Source organism: Taudactylus pleione, unplaced genomic scaffold, assembly GCF_031769625.1.
Source record: "Taudactylus pleione unplaced genomic scaffold, aTauple2 ptg000086l, whole genome shotgun sequence".
Lineage (NCBI taxonomy): Eukaryota > Metazoa > Chordata > Amphibia > Anura > Myobatrachidae > Taudactylus > Taudactylus pleione.
In genome coordinates this window covers 7,967,029-7,988,560 of record NW_028284488.1, presented here as the reverse complement: position 1 = coordinate 7,988,560, position 21,532 = coordinate 7,967,029, and positions in this window count along the sequence as shown.

Below are 21,532 nucleotides of genomic sequence, written 5' to 3'. Positions count from 1 at the left end.
GGGAGGGAAGAAGGAGCGGGCGCCCGTTGGTAACACACTCAGCAGGCGCCCGGCAAATGGAGGGTGCAGGGGGTGTCACCGCACCCCCTGCACCGCCCGTAGTCATGCCACTGGAGGTGGAGCGGCGATTAGCGGCGCTCCTTCTCCATGCAGTGCCCGGAACGGCCGGGGGACAATGGAGCCAGGTGCCCCCTTCAGGGATGGCGCCCGGCGGCTAATGACTCCATTGTCTCTGGGAGTTCCGCCACTGCACTGACCTGAGCCTACAGCAGCAGCAGGAAACAGTATAATGAGTCTGACTCATTTTACACCGTTCACCTCTGCGCCGTGGAGCAATAACAAAGGATGATGTCTGGATAGTTGTATATTTTGTGTGTTTAGCACATGTTTCATTAATAATAAAAACAGCCATAAACCAATGTGTTATTTTTGGTGTCCGTGTATAAACACCAAGGACCTCATTCAGAGTCTCTCGCTAGATGCGATCGCTCGCATCCAGCGTATGCAAATTTTTCAAAGTGACGCCATGGGAAGCAATCGCTTGCCAAGGCATAAGCACACCCACCATGTCTTAGCGAGCGGCCAGTGTACGCCCAATCGCACAGGCAGAGCCGCCCACCAGCACACGTCATCTCCAGGAAGTGTACTACAACACTGGTACATCGAGGACAATCGGAAGCGATCGCAGCGCTTGTGGTTGCCTTACCCTACCGAAAGCACTGCGAGGACTTCAGTGTAAAAAACATGAATGTGACGTGTACTATGACGCTGCCTGTTAATTATGCACGCCTTAAAAATGGAACTGAAACACTCAGGCACGCCTGCGTTCGCACCTCCACTCCCCCGTTATGAGTGTCCTGCCCCTGTCATCCACACAAACGGCCTCTCCTGTCACTCATTTCACTGGGCTATCTTTCCTGGGCGAGCGGGCGGGCTGCGATCGTACAGAGTAGTTCGCACACGCGCAGAACAAAGCGTGCGCATGCGCATTCGCAAACCATCGGGCCGTTTGCGAGCGCACAGCGCTTGCGAGAGACCCTGAATGAGGTCCTAAGTTTGGTGGTGGGATTATCTGCTAAAGGGCACCAACAAAAATCTTGCCTAGGGCATCAAATTGCTTAGGGACTGCTCTGTTGCTGTGCACAATAACCATCCTGATATATAAGCCCACTATTAAATTTAATATACATTTTGTGTTTTTACTTTTTAAAACATTTATTTTAAAGTATGTACACATTTACAATGTTTTTACAATTTGCTTCATTTCATGAGCATTATTATTCTAACCAGCTTTTGCCTGTGGCTTATCCAACAATGAAATAGCTTCTGCCAACATTATTTTTATTTGGGGTGTTTCAGTTGTATTGCATTGCATAGGGGCCCTGTCGCGGGAGTGGCCCACGTGACCAGCAGTGCTTTACAGACTGGTGACAGTAGTGTCTTCACCAACCACTCACACCCATGTCACTGCTATGTAACCTATTCTATTCAAGTGACCGCTGGCCCAAAGCACCTCTCCCCACCCCTTACTGGTCAGCCACTCTTGCATTGATGAGGTCAATAAATGTTGTTGGTTATTGCTATTCTAACTTGACAAATCGAGATGAAACAAAGTGCAGGTTATTTCTAGGAGTTTCCACTACAAAATTATGTTGTTTTCATTCAAATCGGTTCAGTAGTTCTTGTGCCAACTTGGAACAAACAGACAAAACGTTCTTATATTAGTACAGATGACGTACAAAGAAATAGGGTTTAGATGGCCCTTGAGCTATATTGTGTTTCTGTTTCCAGTATAAGACCAAGATGACACCATGTTTAAGCTTGCGTTTCTCCATTTAAACTTTGTGGTAGATATGATAGACACATTCTATAACTATATAAATGTTCCATCTCAAAGTCTCCTCTTATTATACCCAGGGCTGCCAAGAGAAATCCTGGGCCCCCGGTACAGTAACTTCCCAGGGCCCCCTCTGGAGGGTGTGTGGCCACAGAATGTGAGGGGCAGGGCTGCACATCTTTGCGGGTGTGTCTAGCATGTGAGAAGTACCCACCCAGAGGAGCATGACATAGCTACCAGTAGCTGGGAGTAAGTATTGTCGAAGCTGGATTATTGGCTGAGACAAGATCAGTTTATAATTGAATTGCAGCGACGCCATCTTGCGACTGGCCCCAAGACGCCATCTTGGAAATGAGATCGCAAGACGCCATTTTGCGAATGGCCGTCCAAGCGCCACTTTAGATAAACCCACACTTTAGTACATGTGGCGATATTACTATTAGCATCATGCGATTGCATCTTACACCATTTCTCATACACACATTAATACGCACAATTGCGCTGTTAACTAGTCGCATATTAGCGAATGCATAAGATCCTGTATGAAAACGCTGAATATTAGCTTCATGCACACGCATCTGCCCCAAGTTAACTAGTTTCTTTACATCAAACCCCACATACTCACACATTACATATTCATATACAAGGCTCCATAAGCTTTAAGGTATAAGATTCAAGTATGCACATTTACTATAATTGCTATGAAATAAAGATTATTTTGTAACTAAGGTTTTATACGTGATAAGTAAGCCATGTTTGGTATTGTACTGATGCGTACTCTCTCAACAGTATTTCAGTAACATCGATGTAGAGATCGCAACAGGCATTCTCAGCTTATGGACCACAGAGACTTCAAGCAACAAAATGTACATTATATGACCAACTGTGAGGCGGGAAACCAGAGACCACCAGTTGTTAGAGGCTGGACTGTGTCTATTTGAACCAACCTGTTAGATGCCTTGTAACATATGCCCTCTCCTTTAGGACCAATGGTATTAGCAACAAACTTGTCTATTGTGTTGTCTCTTTCTGGGTGGGTATAAATATGTGTGCTCTGACCCTGTGTTTTTAGTCTTCGTGCTGAATGCTGATTGACGGGGGTTTCTTGCTGATGCCTACATCTGGTCCAGAAAGCGCTGCGCATGTATAACTGTACTTGGGTCTGTATAATTCCTTTACGCTAAATTGTACTTAAGATCATAGCGTGTAACTGACTGTACTTTTACTTGAATAATACTTTGTGCTTTGGAACCACAGGTTCTAGGTCTGGAGTCTTTATTTACTGTATGACTACGTACGCAAAATAGCGTCATCCTTATAGGTTTATAGGCAGGATATCAGAAGGTATAAGCAGGGGTGTATAGAGGTTCAAAGGCAGAATCGTTAGTATTCACAATTAAGGTGATAGCATAGGCCCTCATTCAGAGCCGCTCGTTAGCGGCAGTACGCTCGTTCCGAGCGATGTTTGCACATCTGCGCATGCGTACGCTTTTTAGTACGCATGCGCGAACCAGTCAGTGCGGCCGAAAATCGTTTGTACGCTATATAGCGAGTGCCTGCTATTTTGAGTGACAGAATGAGGCGTATGTGGGTGGTAACAGGGGAAGGTGCTTGAAAATGGGGAGTGGAGATCCGAACGCAGGCGTGCTTAAAGGTCAAAACGGGCGTTTTATGGGTGTGTATATTTAAAACAGCAGCGTCAATGACCACGTCACTGGGTTATTTCAGAGCCAGAACTGCTCGCAAATTTGTGGTAGCAAACACCAACCACAAGAATAGCGAGCAGTTCATACGCTGGTCGATGTACTCGATTAATCTAATAAATAGCGGACATGACGTATGGTGCGAGCGGCCAGGGGGCGTTTTTAACAAATAAACGAGCGTATGTTTTGCTCGTTCGTTCAGACTTAGAGGTGTGAACAGACTGCAATGTGCGTACGGATCATTTGAATAGCCACCCCTTGTTTTTAAACGAACGACCGCAAATAGCGAACGGCTCTGAATGAGGGCCATAGTTCCATAAACGATGCCTTTTTAGCTGGATGTATTTAGATATTACAATAAAACACAAAAAATATGCCTTGCGCAGTATCAGATTCCCCGGAGGAGTCTTTGTGAAAGACTCCTCAGATATGCCGTGGATGTAATTTGCAGTTATCACTATAGTTGTCCCACACTTAGTACATAGCGGGGATATTTTATATCCTTCACATATAGACTGTTAATAATCACTGCAGTGGTGCAATATATTATTACTACCAGTTATTTATATAGCACACACATATTCTGCAGGATAAATATATATATATATTATAAACACCTACATATATAATATGATATCAGAATTTTAACATTGCTCTCTAGGGTGTTTATGGTCTCTTCCTTCTGCAAAGTTATATTTTCATGTGTGTACTGGGACTTGATGGACAGGTCACTCACACAGCGACAGTGATGCTGAGACTTGCACAGAGTCAGTCAGTGTCAGGCTTAGGCTTTTCCCTTCAGTGTAGCCAGTCTCTCCCTTGCCTGCTGAGTTCTGCCACACAGAAACAACATGGAGGACGCCCATGCAGCGGTGAGCACTGCAGTCACCTGTCTGCTTCTATCGGCGTAGTCTGGTCTCAGTCCCCACCCGCAGCCTGGCAATGGTGCCGCACTGCCTCGCGAGATGATAACGTCATCATCTCGCGAGTACATCAGCTCCGCAGCTGCGCGGCTGCAAGCAAGTGACACTGTCTGTGTGACACAGACACAAACAGTGTGACGTGGTGACAGAGACGTAACCTCCCCCCGCGCCAACTGCCGCTGCTGTCGGTGGTTTGGGAAACAGTGGTTAGTTAAAAAAAAAAAGTAAATAAAAAATGTCAGTGTGCTTCCCGAGGGCCGGGCCCCCTGCTATGTCCCGGGCCTGGGTAATCTGTACCCGCTCCCCCCCCTCTCGGCGCCCCTGATTCTACCGTCATAAATACATGTTCAGTGTGCACTCTCATTTTCGTCTGAATAACTTTCATTTGCAATTTAAGAGGTTTTAAATAGATATATTAAAAAATTTACAGAGATTGGGCCTGACTCAGAGGTGGAAGCTAATGTTGTCATGGCTGCTGCAATAATATGCAAATGCTAGTCTCATCCTTCCCCTTGTAATTGCGAGTCCTGGAGAGTGCAAGCCCCGAGATACTACTTTCAATGTCCATGGAGAGTGGAAAACGCTCCACCATCGCGATCACCAAAGACACTTATGAAGCCCTATGGCTGGATCAGTGTCTCCTTCAAATCTTTCTCTAATCATGGCCTCTGTGGATGCGGCCCTGCATTTGAGATTGCAGCCACATCCGTTAGTACCGAGGCAGGGTTTAACAGCACCCTGTGCAGGCCCCACCATCTTTGTGCATTACGCCATGACATTGCACATAGGGAACATAGCTACCAGCACCCAGACATGCAACAGTGCCCAGAGCGTCTTCAAGATGCTCTGGTCAGCTGTACACATAGCAGGGTGCCTGCCTGCAGAGTCCAAAGTCCTTTACGGGAGGCAGTGGCGCAGCGATACTAGCTGCACGGTGTCATTCCAGGCACCCTGCTAGCCATGGGGCAGCAATGGTGCTACCCACAGAGCCCTGAGTTCTGTGATGTGGCACCGGTTACACATCCCTAGTTGCGGCCCTGGTGTTCACAGACACTCCAATAACACGCCCATGAGATGGCCTTTTTTTGCGTTCACTTCTGGCCAACTCTCAGACACCTCCATGACTTTCCATCGTCATCTCAAATGAGTGCGATTGGTTTATCTGATCTGGTTTCTTTAAATTTGGCAATGCACTGTGAGTAATGGGTGGCCTATTTGGATGACGCTGGTTGAAATAATTTGCAATACAGTAGCATGTGTGCTTCATACTCCAGATATCAAGACAAGGAGATGGAATGTGATTGGTGCCAACACAGGGGAGGCGGTGCTGCAGAAAATGTCCTCCCGGTCAGGTGAGCGCTCTGTGTAGAGCATACTGAGTGGCGTTAACGCCTTCCTGACCAGGAGCGGACTAATTACATAAAAAAATTGCGATTTGGCGGCAGAGGCTAATGGGTGGTCCTGTGCACCCCCGGACCACCCCTTAGTTTCGCCTATGCCCACACATTATACCACACTGCAGTTCCCAGATATTATACCACACTGTACTGCCCACACATTAAGTCACAATATAGTGCCCACACATTATACCACACTGTAGTGCCCCCAAATTAGGCAGCCGGCAGAGCAACAGTCACAGCCTCACAATATAGCCTCTATGTAATAATCTAGAAAAAAATGTTCTGCAGTGCCTGGAAAAAAAAAGAGATTTTCAATCTCATCTTTGCCTGTGCGACATACAATAACTAGAATGCACATATCACCCAGTTCTTCGCTTTATTACATACTACAGTGTGCACCAATGAATTGTTCACCATTTTCACATGTGTGTTGCATAAAATCAGGTGTTTTTGTACAAAAATAGGAGCAAATAGCATTTGGGCTGCATGAGGTACATACTGTATTTGAACATTCATAAATAACCGGTATTGTTGCTGAAATGATCTTTCATAGTAATAAAAGAATATTATCAGGCCTTCATTGTGGCGATACAATTTTGACAGGGAACCTATAAATGACAAGTTGACACACACCTAGAAAGACATCTATTTGATTGAAGTGGTATTTGAAACGACCATGGATTCATATATATGCTGGTTTAAAGGCATCAGAGCTGAACGTTCAAGTATCAAAAAGATACAGCGCTCTGCATTATGAAAAAAACAGCACTTCTAAATTCAAGATTCCTATACAAAAAAAAGAAGTTTTTTGAATATTGAAGGAAACAGATTTTCTTTAGTCGTTTATTTGTCAAAATGATCAGACTGCTGGTGAGAAGAAGTGTAATTGTTATGGAGGTTTGAAGAGGGAGAGAAAGTGAGTAATGCCATGCCTGTCTGCACTGTAATTGAAAGAGCAAACAGCCTCATGTTCTTTAGTTCAAGAACAGATGCCTGTCCGCAATGAAATCTTCATACACCTGTATTTATTCTGTTCCACTTGTCTCCAGCTGCCAGTCACTGCCAGGGGCCAATCAGAGCTTGTCAGCTCGATGGCAGGAAGAAAAAAAGAATTTCATCTTCAGAGAGAGAAAATTGACATGAAATCCTAATACTCAGCCACAGGGGAATTAATTTTAACTGTTCTTATTTCCCCAAGTAATTCAATGTAAAGCATTACATTAGGAGTAACAAAATTACATTATTTTTAACGGTCAACTAATGATAAAAAAAAAAATTTTTTATCCAGTAACATGTAATCTAAATATTTATTAGAATCTATGTGACATTGCAATACAATTATGTAAGTTAAGGCTTAATTATTCACAAGCAGTGTTTTTTTCCCTATGGAAAAAGGTGCTGGTACTCACCTAAACCTACAATTGAATTAAAATGTTGGGGTAAATTTACTAAGTGTCAGTTTTGTACTTTTCAGTGGTTTTCTGGTGGTTTTGCAATCCATAGATCTACTAAACCGCACACTGCTAATAATACATATAGTATAATATTCCATCAGTTCACCATTGGTGTTTTTAACGTTGCAAGTATAGAAGAAACCCCATCTTTATTATTCAACGGGTTTAAAAGCCGTTGCAAAACTGCCACCAGACACACCCAAATAAATGACCTGCCTCTGGTATGCGACTTTAGATAAAGCACTGCACAGATCACTAAGATCTGTGCAGGGTTTTATGCCCAAAAAACAGTGTTGGGTACGCGATCCTGGAGCTGATAATTCTGGTGTTCAGAATCCCGGCAGCATAATCCTTATTGTGGAAATTCCAACGCATGCAGGTAAGTATTCTAACCCTTTCCCTAATCCTACCCTTAACCCATCTTTCCTGCAGCCTAACTCTAAAGGCCCCCATACACCTACGCGATTTCTAGGCGATCACACGATTTTCGACTCGGCTTACGTTCAGTCTTGTTGAAATCGTGCATTTTTTCATCCGATGCGCGCTCCCGTGGGTCCTTCAATCGTATCTTATGATCATATGTGCAGCACATATGTCCATCGTATCGTGTTCAGAACGTGGCATTTTTTTTTTCTTGCGAACCATCGTGTGGCAATACAGTCATTTCAATGACTGTTTTGTCTCTATTCCCTAATGAGCGCGTGAGGCACAGGATCGATCATACGACTGATCTTATGCAAAGAAAAAAAAAAAAACGTGCCGAAGGAACTGCAGGGTAATCGGATGGAAAACGGATCGGAAGCTGATCGTGTAGGTGTATGGGCCCTATAACCCTCCCCTCCCGCAGCCTAATCCTAACCACCACCCCCCCCAAGGTCTATCCCTAACCGTCCCCTCCCACAGCCTAACCCTCCCACTAGTGCCTAACCCTAAAGGCCGGTACACACTAGACGATGTCTAGTGTGTACTGACCTTGTTAGTGACAGGACTCGGCAGGGTGCCAGCATCGGCAAGTGCATACACACTTGCCAATGCTGGCAGCGACAAAGCGACGGCGGAGGCCATAATGAATTCGGTAGCATGGCCCTCTCTAACGATGTTGCTGACAACGCGCAGGAGTGTGCATCGGTCAATGACATATCGGGTACACACTAGACGGTGTGCCTGATATGTCGTCCGATCCAGCCGGAAGACATATCGTCTAGTGTGTACCCAGCATAATACCGTCAGGATCACAGCAGTTGGGATTCTGAAGCAAGGATTCTGACTGCTGTTTTGATATCAAAGCTGGGATTCTGTCCACCAGCATTGTCTGCGCTGTGATGGTGACTACATCCCAACAAAAACCAAGTTAACGAGGTGTGTAGGGGTGTATTTAATAAAAGATGTGTCTCGTCTTTTCTTTAATATTTATTTAACAGGTGCACTAGAGGTGCCAGCAGACTCTTGGGGGTATATTTACTAAAGTGCTGGTTAGAAGTGGAGTTGTTGCTCATAGCAACCAATCATATTTTACTTAACATTTATCTAGCACCTTCTAGAAGATAAAAGCTAGAATCTGATTAGTTGCTATAGGCAACATCTCCATTTATAAAAACCTGCACTTTAGTAAATATACCCTTAATGTGAGAACATGCTGGCACTTGCGGTTCTACAAGTGACATCATGACATGGCAGCTTTGCTGGGACCAGTAGCCAACCTGTAAAGAACAATATTTCTATTAATATTAAATACCAATTACCTCTGTATTTACTGCAGCAGGGGTATGGAGGTGTTTGGTATAGCTAGTCTACAGTCACATAGTTACATGTCACATGTCGACAGTGACTATGGAGACACCAGAAAGCTGGTGCCAGGATCAGAACATGGTTAAAATACTACTTACAGCATTTTAGCTGTACGGGCATCATAATTTTAAACGGGCTCTGAAAAGGCTAGTTGTCCATGAGTAGAGGGACCACATTTTTGGGGGTCCCCACTTGCATAGGGATTCCAGCCCTGTGCTGACAGATGCTGCATGTGGGGAGGGAGTCACCAGTCCTAGCTGGTTTAGCATAGGGCTGGTTAGTGACAAATAGGGTGGAACCTATGATGTTTTTGCCCCATATTTTTCACAACCAGCCTAGGCTAAGGGGCCTAGGGCTGGTTATCAATTAGGGTGGACCCTCTCACCATTTTATTTTTAAATATTTCCAATTTTTTTGCTTAAATGGCTACACAGATCCTAGTGATTTGTGCAGTGCTTGAAAAACATTGTGGATTTACAGAAGATCCTCATCACTTTGTTGGAGGGTTTGGGCGTGGCGTGTTTAAAATGACAGTGAAAAACAATGCTTTATAAATACTGTATTTTTAGACACTAAAATCCCAGCAATGTCCATCATGTTTGCAATTGGCAACAAAGTTGCAGCTTGGTAAATTGACCTCTTATAATACTTGTACAGATGCTTATTTGGGAAAATTCTGAAATTATTTCACAGATTTCTGTTTCTGTAATTAGTTTTAAGGATTACAACAAAAAAAGCTTTGCCCACAGTCTAGGCTATCATGGACAGCCATGAATGTATATGTGGCACACACAGCAGGGCCTTCAGCTTTGTACGTAATATCTAGACTTATACACAGTTGTCCTGGATAAATCTAGGTGTGTAGCGCTTTGCTTGGAAGTGGAATACATAAAGTCCAATACCCCAAACAAGGCAAATACCCCAACAGTCCCGATTTTGGCGGGACAGGGCTGTTTTCTGCACTGTCCGGCCTTCCCACCCACGGATCGCACTGTCCCGTGGAAGGGGGAGCACTCGATCATTGATGCTCTGCACAGCAGAGTATCGGGTGAATACTGTAGATGACATGCATCTAAATAGTGTGGGGGTTGAGTCTGGGGGCAGCCAAGGTGATTGGCGAACGTTAGGCACACCTCCAGAGTGACGGAAGTAGGTATGTGCGGCAAGACTACGTCCATTTCCCACAATGCCACATCCCCTTTCTCAGCAAGGCTACACCCCCTTTTTGCCATATGTTGGGAGGTATGCAAGGGAATATCAGTGTTGTATAGTCCATACTGAGATTGCATGGTATACTTCACACTGCTGATGCAGCTCACTTCTTTAAGTCATGGCTATAATTCTGGCCCTCATTCAGAGTCGGTCGCAAGAAGCAAGCGCTCGCTCTGAATGAGGGCGGCCACTTGACTTTTATAGTGCGGCCTCCTGGTCGCTAGCTAAGCTGTGGGTTACCACCCACAGCTTTAGCGACCGACCAGATTGATGATCGCGATGGTCAAGACTTTCGCGACCATCGGGGCTTGCAACGTCATTGTGATGTCATTGTGGCCGCCCACAAAACGGCAGGCGTTGCTTATGGAACGCCTGTTTGTGAAACCACCCCCCCGCCACGTCTACAAAACGGGTCGAGCTGTCGATCAACATCAACAGCCGCCCGTTTTGTAGTGAGCTCCGGAGCAAGAGAATTTCTCTCTCGCTCCGGGGCTTGCGCACGCACATTGCGGCCGCTGTGCATGCACAGGGCCTAAACATCGACCCAGTTGCGAGCACTCCGCGCTCGCGACCGGGTCCGAATGAGGTCCACTGTTTATGGCAGTTTATTGCAATGAATCCCAACAGATAAAACTCACTGTATGTGAGTTTTGGCCAATTCTACAAGCTGAGGCTATGAATGGTACATTCTATTTTTCCTTCTTAAGTAAATTAAATCAGGCAATGTGCACAAAACAATTTCTCTTTAACAGATTCCTAAAGAAAAAAAAAGATTTAGTACATGTCCATGTTATAGCTGCCAGAACTGTAGTAGTGTAAAAAAAAGGGGTTATGTTGTCCATCCCCTGCATGGTAATAAAATTAAATCCAAAAGTTTTTTCATCTGCAAAAGTACTGGAGTGATTTATATAATACATTGCAGGTTTTTTTTCGTGTAGGTTAGACAAGCAGACAGATATGTGTCAAGCTGCATGAACATCAACCTGATATAAAGATTAATGCACTTTTCTTTCCATGTGAGGGGTGACACCTAAAACCTCCACTTGGCAGATAGTTTTATGAGAGCGAGCGTCAAGTCTCTCACTTCCAATGCCACAAATAGAATTGTTGCACAGTGTGGGCCTGATTCACTACGGATCGCTATTGCGATCGCAGCTTCAATTACGCACGCAGGTCTGCTGCGATAATATGCCAATGATTGCAATCGCAAAGCCAGCATAGAGGCGCCCACTACCAGTTTCGCACATCCGTAATACCTTGCAATCCTGCGTATACATCGGCCCGTCACGCAAAATTACAACAGGTCTAACCTTACTCAGAAATTGCTAACCTTGTCGCACACAGTGAGCACTCAAGCTGCAACAGCGTTCAAACATACATGCTGCATTCCTGCGTTTTTCCGACCACTCCCCTTTCACCAACCCCAAACACTGACCTGACGTCACTCACTCTGCGATGGCTTTGTATCTGCACAGGTGATCACAATGCTAACTCATGCACTGCGGTGCATGCGCAGTATGCAACAATCGCCCGTTGCGTGCGCTATCGCAATAGTGATCAAAGCTAAATCAGGCCCAGTGTTCATAATAGTAAGCTGAAACATAAACTTCCCTCAAATGGAACATTTTGGATTTCAAAACTTCAATAAAAAGACAAAAATAAATAAAACATAGGTTTTAGGGTTTGCTCACACCTATCCATTCTTATAGCACTCTTCACACATTCCCCGTGGCCCGCTGATGGTTACTGTAGTGCAGACCTCAGTAAGTGCAGTCTGCACTACACACAGAAACAAACACACTACCGCCGGAACCGGCAGCAGTGTGTTTGTTTTGACAGCCAGCCAATGAGAGTCAGACAGACTCCCATTAGCTGCTGCGCGCACTGCAGGAGCCAGGCTAGAGCTCGTTCATGAGCTCCATCTTCCGGCTACCGCAATGGGTTATGGGAGAGACGTCATGACCACTACTGGGGGCACTGCATCAGGGGGGACCACTACTGGGGGGGACTATTACTGGGGGTACTGCATCGGGGGACCTCTATTTGGGGCACTGTATAGGGGGGGGACTACTATTGGTGGCACTACATAAAAGGGCACTACTAGGGGGACTGCATAGGGGGGAACACTACTGGGGGCACTGCATAGGGGGGAACTACTACTGGGGGCACTATATAAGGGGCACTGCACAGGGGGGTCCACTACTGGGGCACTGAATAGGGAGGACCACTACAGGGGGTATAAGAAGCACTGCATAGAAGGCATAGCTACTGGGGGTCTGCATAAGGGGGACCACTACTGGTGGCACTGTATAAGGGGCACTACTGAGGGCACTGCAGAGGGGTGCAGATATGGGACATAATTAAAATTGTAGGAGGGGCAGTTATGGATCATAATTGTGTGAGGAGGGGGCAGAGTTTAAATACAGCAGTATAGCTTAGTGGGCCTCGGCTTCGTTGAATTTTTTAATGTGGCCCACACTGTCTTAATGGTTGAAGACCCCTACTCTGTGACCAGGGCCTCAAATGTGCTGGATGGACAAAAAAGCAGATTTGACACATCTTTGCGCCCTCACAGTGTCAGACTGGGGCACTAAGGGCCCACCAGGGGAATGCAATGACAGGGGCCCATACTTAGGGGTGTGGCCAGCCTCCAGAGGGTGTGTGGCCAGTGTCCACAGAGGCTTATCTAACCATTAGAGAGTGCATGGTCTGGACCCCTTTATAATATATATATATATATACATACATACATACACACACACATACATATACACACATATAGGTTGAGGTTGAGTCTCCCATATCCAAAATGCTTGGGACCAGGGGTATTTTGGATATCAGAATATTTTGGAATATTTGCATACCATAAAGAGATATCTTGGGAATGTGACCCAAATCTAAACACAGAATGAATTTATGCATTCGGAATGCGTATTACGGAATGTTTGGATATGGGGGATTCAACATATATTCAGGTTGAATCTCCCATATCCTGGCGGAAGCAGGCTTGCACGCCTGTAGCATTGTGCTGATGGAAAAACCCTGGGACTTTAAGACAGATGACTCAAGAGCCACGCCATCAAAGACAAATGACTCAGATCCGGGTAAAGGCAGGTCCCGACGTTGAGACCGAAGAAACGGAGCGTTGATGGAGAGGCTCTGAAGATCGGAGTACCAAGGACGTCTGGGCCAAGCCGGAGCCACTAGCAGAAGCATGCTGCCGTCCTGTTTGAATTTCCTGAGGACCCGAGGCAGCAGGGATATTGGAGGGAATAGATACGCCAGCTGAAACGTCCATTTCACTGACAGCGCTTCAACCAGGCTTGCACTGGCGTTTCTTGTCCTGGACCCGTACATGGGCAGCTTGTGATTGTGATGGGAGGCCATGAGGTCCACCTCTGGCAGTCCCCACCTGTCCATGAGTAGTTGAAATACCTCTGGGTGAAGCGACCATTCCCCGGGATGCACGTCGTGACGGCTGAGGAAGTCCGCTTCCCAATTGAGGACTCCTGGAATGAAGACTGCTGAGATGGCCGGAAGGTGGCACTCCGCCCAAGACAGGATGCGTGACACCTCCGACATCGCTGCTCGACTGCGAGTCTCCCCTTGATGATTGATGTACGTCACCGTGGTGGCGTTGTCGGACTGAACTTGCACGGCCCTTTCTTGAAGAGCATGACCGGACAACTGGAAAGCCTTGTACACGAAGTTACAGAATGTTGACGGTAAGAAACACTTCTTCTGCTGTCGAATGGCCCTGAAGTGAAAGTGGACCCGTCACTGCACCCCAACCCTGGAGACTGGCATCTGTCGTAAGCAGAACCCAGTCCGGGATCCAAAAGGGGTGACCCTTGGTGAGATGTGACGTCTGAAGCCACCAAGCAAGCGACAGGCGCACTTCCGGAGACAACACCAGCATCTGAATCCTGATCCGGTATGGTTACCCATTCCATTTGCATAGAATCAGCCCCTGCAGGGGTCTGGAATGAAACTGGGCATACTCTACCATGTCGAATGCCGACACCATGGACCCCAGAACCCTAATTGCCGAGTGAACTGACACCTGGGAACTCTTCATACAACTGCTCACTCATAGTTGTAGGGAGGAAATCTTTTCTGGAGTGAGAAAGATCCTTTGCTAACGAGAGTGAAGAAGGGCTTCCAAATGAACCATCGTTTGTGACGGAATCAGGGAGGAGTTTTCCCAGTTTATCAGCCACCCGTGCACTTGCAGACAAGCGATAGTCAGGTGCAGATGTTGTAGAAGTACCTCCGGAGAGCATGCCAGCAATAGGAGGTCGTCCAGATACGGCAGAAGCCGTATACCCTGGCTGCGCAGATGGGCAGCCATCATTTTGGTTAACACCCTTGGAGCCGTGGAAAGGCCAAAGGGCAGAGCCTGAAATTGGAAGTGAAGCTGGCATATAGCAAACCGCAGATACCGCTGGTGTGAAGGTGCTATAGGAACATGGAGGTCCAGGGAGACCATATAATCCCCCAGTTCCATAGCCATAATGATGGAAAGCAAAGTTTCCATTCTGAATTTGGGTACTCTGAGGAACTTGTTCAGTGCCTTCAGGTTGAGGATAGGCCGATGAGACCCATTGGGTTTCAGAACCAGAAACAGAGAAGTGTTGTAACCCATCGCGCGTTGAGAAAGCAAAACGGGAACAATGACCCCTGCTTTCAGCAAGGACTCTATGGCTCCCTGAATTTGTCCTGAGAAAGACTTGTGCAGAAGAACTGTTGGGGGGGTCTGTGATGAAAGGAAAGGGCGTACCCCTGAGAGACCACTTCTCGTACCCAAGCATCCGTGGTGGTATTGCACCAGCACTGGGTGAATTACAGAAGTCGGCCTCCCACTCTGGGATCCCCAGAGAGAGGCCCGCCCCATTAGGCTGAAGGCTTATCCTCTGGCTTGAAAGCAGGGCATCTAGTGCTCCAGGCCTGCTTCTTAGGTTTAGGGGCAGCCTTGATTGACTACTGCCTCGGGAAGGACTGACCCGTGGACTTCCCCTGAGTATGAAAGAACCGAAAGGCCGAGGTCCTAGCCTTAGAAGGCGCAGCTGCTGATGGCAGAAACTCAGACTTACAGGGGTATTCAATATGGGTGCGATAACATCGTTTTTGCGTTAATATTGGAGGTATGACGTCATTATCGCAGGTTTTACTTTTACACCGTATTCAATTTCAAAGACTTAGCGCAGTTTTGAAAAGTCTTTGATAAAAAACGGGGATAACTTTTCACCATTGAATAGGAGTCGAAAAAAAGTACAGAATTGGGGTTTAGGGGTGCAGGCTTAAAAAAATAGCCTGCACCCCTGGGACTGACATTTAAAAAAGAACTGTGTCAAAAAAAGTTTTTTACAAAAAATAGGGACACCCCAAAAAATTAATTTAAAAGTTGGGGTGAAAAAAAAAATGGAAAAAAATTGATTAACAATAGGGAAATAGGTTCAGGGCTATTCTGCAAGCATGCGGCAGATGTTTTCTAGAATAGATTTATAGCGACAGGTGCACAAATGCAGAATTTTTAAAAACTTACTTTAGGGACATAAAAATATGCTAGTACCCATTTTCATGTACCCCAAATTTGATGGGACCACTTAAAAAAACTAAAAAAATAACCTAAGTGCTCTTCTGCATCACTTCTTCAATGTCGGAAAAAAAACACGTGCTGCGGATATTTAAATCCCCGACTGTCAATTAAAGGCTAAAACGGGGGTACCCATAGTGATTCCCCATGTTTTTACTACTTTAGGGGGGTCTTACAATTTTTTAAGGAAAAATTCGTAACTTTACGCAAATCCAACTTCGGAGTTTCCCGTTTTCGTTAATTTTATATTGAATACGGGGATAAGTGGGAGTATTCATATTGAATACCCCTGTTAGACTTTGCCAGGGTATCAACAATTTTGTCCAGGTCAGGGCCGAACACAATCTCCCCATTAAAGGGTAAGGTTTCCATGCCCTTCTTGGAATCCGCATCCATTTTAAAAGAACGGAGCCACAAAGACCGGCGAGCAGAAACCGCTGCCGCCGAAAACTCTGGAAGTCAGAAGACCGGCATCCAAAGACACTTCTCCAATATAGGAAGGGAATAGGTATGCAGCCCGACAGCAGCAGAGTGCGACGCAGCGGAAGCCCGACAGCGCTGGAAATCCCGATCGTGGATCGGTAAGTATCCACTAACCTAACCCCCCTAACCCTAACCCTCCTTAGGGGTGCTTAACCCTAACTTCCTTCCCAAGTGCTTAACCCTACTCCCCCCTCTAAGTGCCTAACCCTAACCACCCCCTTCCCCGCTGTCCGCTCGCTGCGCCCGGCATCACTACGATCGTGATGCCGGGCGCCGGTCTCCCGGCGTCGGGGAAATGCGTGCGTCTACATCTAGACGCCCGGCATTTCACCCTTGCCGGGATAAGACAGTCGGGAAGCCGGCTGCCGGTATATTGCTTCCCTATAGGAAGCGGCATCTCTCATCTGTCCCACTAAAGCTCTCGGAACCTCCAGAGCTTCCTCAGGAAAAGTATCTTCCAGTACATTGGCCCAGCTCTCAATGGCTTTAGCCACCCAAGAGATGGGCATGGACGGAAGGGCCACCGCCCCTGAGAGAGAATAAATTGATTTTAAACAAGTCTCCACCTTCCTGTCTGTGGGATCCTTTAGGGGTGAAATGGAAGGTATAGGTAAGGTAGCACTCTTGATTAAGCGAGTAACATGAGAATTCACCGCAGGCAGGGTTTTCCACTTTTTGCAATGACCTGCAGGAAACAGATAACTAGATGCTAAACGTTTCTGCGGCTGGAACCTACTAGATGACTGCCAGGCCTCCACCATATGAGCAGTCAACTGGTCAGATAGAGGAAAAACAGCTAAAGTCACTTTTGCCTGTTTAAAATTTGGATACTTGGACTTAGGGGCCGGTGCATCATCCTCTATATCAAGAATGGACCGCATCGCCCTCACCAATACCGGCACACGAATGGAAGATTTCGTTTCCACTTCCCGGACAGGGGAATCCGAGTCAGAGTCCTCAGGCAATTCCCCCTCATCCGAGGACGCATCTGAGTCTGATAGTTGCGCAGACTGTGATGACATAACAGGGTGTTTAGACGCCTTCTGAGGCTTGTCAGTCCGTAACCTAGTTTGAAAGGCTGAAGATGAGGCCGCCAGACTCTGAACTGAACTGGAAAACACATCCACCCATGGTGGTTGACCCGCCTGCGGGAGACCCTGGAAGGGAATGACGGACTGCTGCGTCACCGGAGAAGACTGAATATACATAGGTAACCAAGTATATGGATTAACATCTGAGGCCCAGGGGGAGATTGCAATAATATACATAGGTAACCCCATATATGGATTAACAGTCTGAGGCCCAGGGGGAGATTGCAATAATTGCGGTATACCCTGAGAAGGATGGATGACTACTTGGGGTAACTCCCTATGGGGGAGAGCAGTCGGGACCGCCAGACGGTCCACGATGGAAGCCAGCACCTGAGAAAACACCGCCCAAGGAGGGTCCTGCTCCGTAGTTGGGGAGTTAGAGGTAACTGACGGCACCTCACACACAGCCCATCCTGTGATAAATCCTCCATATTTACCCCTGCAGCGCATCGTCTGCAGGATAGCAGAGTGGGAGCCGCAGAGCGCTCAACTTCCTCATTAGACATGATAAAATATATATTCAGATATATATATATATAATATATATCAACACAACAGGGAAGCTCAGTGTTGTTCTCTTGCCACACCCACAAGAAAGCAGCACACAAGCCCACAGATATGGCACCGTGTAGCACACAACTGTATGTGACCGACCTCACAAATACATGAATTTATATAAGTGAGATCCAAGAAAAGCCCTTCCCACACAAACCTGCCAGGGCTGTAGAAGTTCAAGGGATAGGTTTAGACTGACAGTATTTTGAAATAAAGCACAGACAGTCAGCACTAGCAAAAGTCACATAAAATGCAGAAAGTTAATACTCACTGCACCTTGTCACTACAATCAACCTGCCCAGATTCAGTGTCTGGGAGGGCTATAGTGCTGTGTATGCTGTCCACGCAAGGGAGAGGTACACAGGGGGACCGGTCCGCACGCTGCCTGAGAGATCTGCGATGCTGCCAGGGAAGTTGGCCACCGGAGACCTCAGAGGAGGAGTGGCCACAGGAGGAATGCAGCTCAGCATCGCCAGACCCGAGCAGAAAGGCGCGCTGAGCTGAGTGGAGGAGCCGCTAGAGAGGGAAGGCTGCCTTCCCTAGCTAGAAATTAACCCCTGGGATGCTGGCTCCCACTGCCGCAAAGTATCCCTGGTGGTCTAGTGGACCCGTGGGGTATTCCTCCGGAGAGGGGGGGCCCGCTGCCACTGCTAGCGCCTCCGGTCTGTCCCCAGAGACCGGAGGCAGAAGGCTGCATGAACACGCGGGTCACCGCAAGCAGTGACCCGCGACTTACCTGTTCCCCGGCAATCCGGGAGCAGCCCAAGGATTCCTCCAGAGTCCGGCTAGTACAGACTCTGGGGTCCCGCTGCGATCCCCAGATCTGTACTGGCGTCGCAGTTCCGGCGGGGTGTAGGAGCGGCAGCTTGGACGTCCACTGGACAGTCTGATGCTGCCGGTCTGAACAGTAATAAAAAAGAAATAAAATAAATGAAAACTCTTAAAATAAAATAAGCTTAGGGGCTGCTAAGCAGCCCCCCTGAGCTAAGGGTGACCCGACTCTGGCCGAGCACCAACTAAAACTGACGTGACTGTGGCTCGGGGGCGGGGTATAGAGGATGGACCCAGTGCATTCTGGGAGCAGCAAAAGCTTTAACTGCGTGGTGCCCATAGATCCAGATCCAGCTATACCCCAAGGTCAACCCTGTGGACCCCCTATGGACCCTGAAGTAGAAATAAATATTCTAAAAAAATATAAAAAACAAATCCAATTCATCAAAATGCTGTATGTATTCTGCAATTAGTCCATGTCTAATTGGTGAAAATAAATGATTATTGCAATACTAACATTTTTTTTTTTTTCTTATTCACAGACGGCAGAGAACCCGAACATACTTGGATGACTGTGACCATCGCCATGGGTTACGGCGATTCCTCAAAGTCACGTCATGACTGTGTGCATTCTGTGTGCCCTGGATAAAGTGTGCTCAGAGTCGTAACTAGGGGGGAACGTCCGTACAGACCGCAGGGCTCTGTGGGCGTCACCGTTGCCACCCCATGGCCCCTGCTTCTGACTGCAGGGTGCCTGTAATGGCGCCCTGCAGCCAGCATCGCTGCAGCAGTGCTGTCTGTAGCGTCCCGTGGACGCTACAGGCAGGCACTCTTGAAGATGCTTCAGGCACTGCTCGAGTTTCAGATGCCAGTGGCCTGCCCCTTATGCACGTCTGCATGACGTCACGCACAAAAGGGGCGGGGCCGGCACAGAGTTTGCTCATGGTGCAATGAGTAAGAACCTGACTGTGATGTGTATTATTATACACATCATTGTGACAAACTGGTGGCAGCACAATAGTGCTGTGACAAACTGGTGGCAGCACCGCGCTCCAGCCTGCATTCAGATACGCCAACATGATGGAGGTGGGCAGTTGTGACGTGGGTTTTACTCGAGCTGCCACCACAAAGAGTATTAGAATAGCGCTCTTACATTCGCCAGACACTTAAATCACACTTAACAGTTCACAATTATTACGCAAATATAGCATGGGCCTCTCCAGGCAAGTGAATTCATAGAGCACAAAGATATGCTGAGAAATTTTTTTAATTTATTGAGAAAATATCTCCAGGGTAAGTTACAAGGAAAAACAGGTAAATAAACAAGACATACAGATATAAATTCACAGATTGATTTAAAAAAAAAAAAAAGGATAAAAAGTCAGAACCCTAATATGTCTTACTCTGAGGTTTCAGGTGATCTGTGTGGAGGGAGACCACAGGAGACAGAAGATGGGGAGCACTCCTAGCACAAATCTACTCCCTTGTAGAATGAATACAGAGTAGTGTGGGTTGCTGGTTCTTATGGATCCACAGCTACCCTCTCTCCCAGCAGCCTCCATCCTTCCTGGTTCGAAAGGACTGTCCTTTGTTCCCCCAGGGTCTGTGTAGATGTAAATTAGTATGGCTACAAGAACCTAGGCGTCATATATCTCCATGACTTCAAAAGGCATTTTATTGCAGGACAGCTGATAAACTTAAGGTGATAAAAATGACACTCTAGCAGCCGGTTGCTGTAGGGCTTGCACAAGGGCCCCCTACGGTGAAGAGCAAACACTATTTCCATTAAGCTTTTGTCTTCAAAGACAAGATAGCACCTGGCCACTTGGTTCTGAGTAGCTGATGCAACCAAGTTTTGACATACTGTAGCAAGCATACATTCATGAAATATATATTTTAGAGGAACTATAATAATACACATCACCCTCACGGTGAGGTTGTTACTCATAGCAGCATGAGCACACTTTACCTAGGGAACACAGTCATGACACATGACTTTGAGGAATCGCCGTAACCCATGGTGATGGTCACAATGACCTTAAAAAAAAATAAGTTATGCAGTATTCTCTGGTGTGTATGATGAATATGTTGATTTATTATGGAAAAAGCTATTGATATTTTATCCAAAATATAATTTTTAGATTTATATTTCTTTTTTAAAGTATATATACTAGAAATAAAAAAAATATATTCTATAAATAAATATAATAGCATAAAAAAGTTTTATTTTATTAACTTTTATTTATATGGCACCACAAGGGTTCCACAGTGCCTCACAAAGTACATAAACAAATAAGCAAACAAGTAAACAGCAACTTACAGTACAAAACAATGCAGGACAAGGACATAGTTTATAAACATTGCTGCAATAGCGATCATAACACTCAAAAAAGCAGCAGGGCGTCAGCAACCAAGTGTTAGGTGCCCTTGTGGGGAGTTTGGAGTAGACGATCGTATGAGAAGGAGTAGCGCATGAGGGCCCTGCTCATAAGAGCTTACATTCTAAAGGGAAGGGGCAGACAGACAGGTGACACAGATGGGGTAGACAGTGAGGAAGAAGCATGGAGCAGCAGGTTAGGATGAGAGCTGGAAGGCTTAGATGAAGTGGTGAGTTTTGAGAGCCCGTTTGAAGATTTGCAGAAGGTGGAGATTTGTAGGTGGAGAGTCTGATAGGGAGAAAGAGAGTTCCAAAAGGTAGGCAGCAGCACGGGCAAAATCT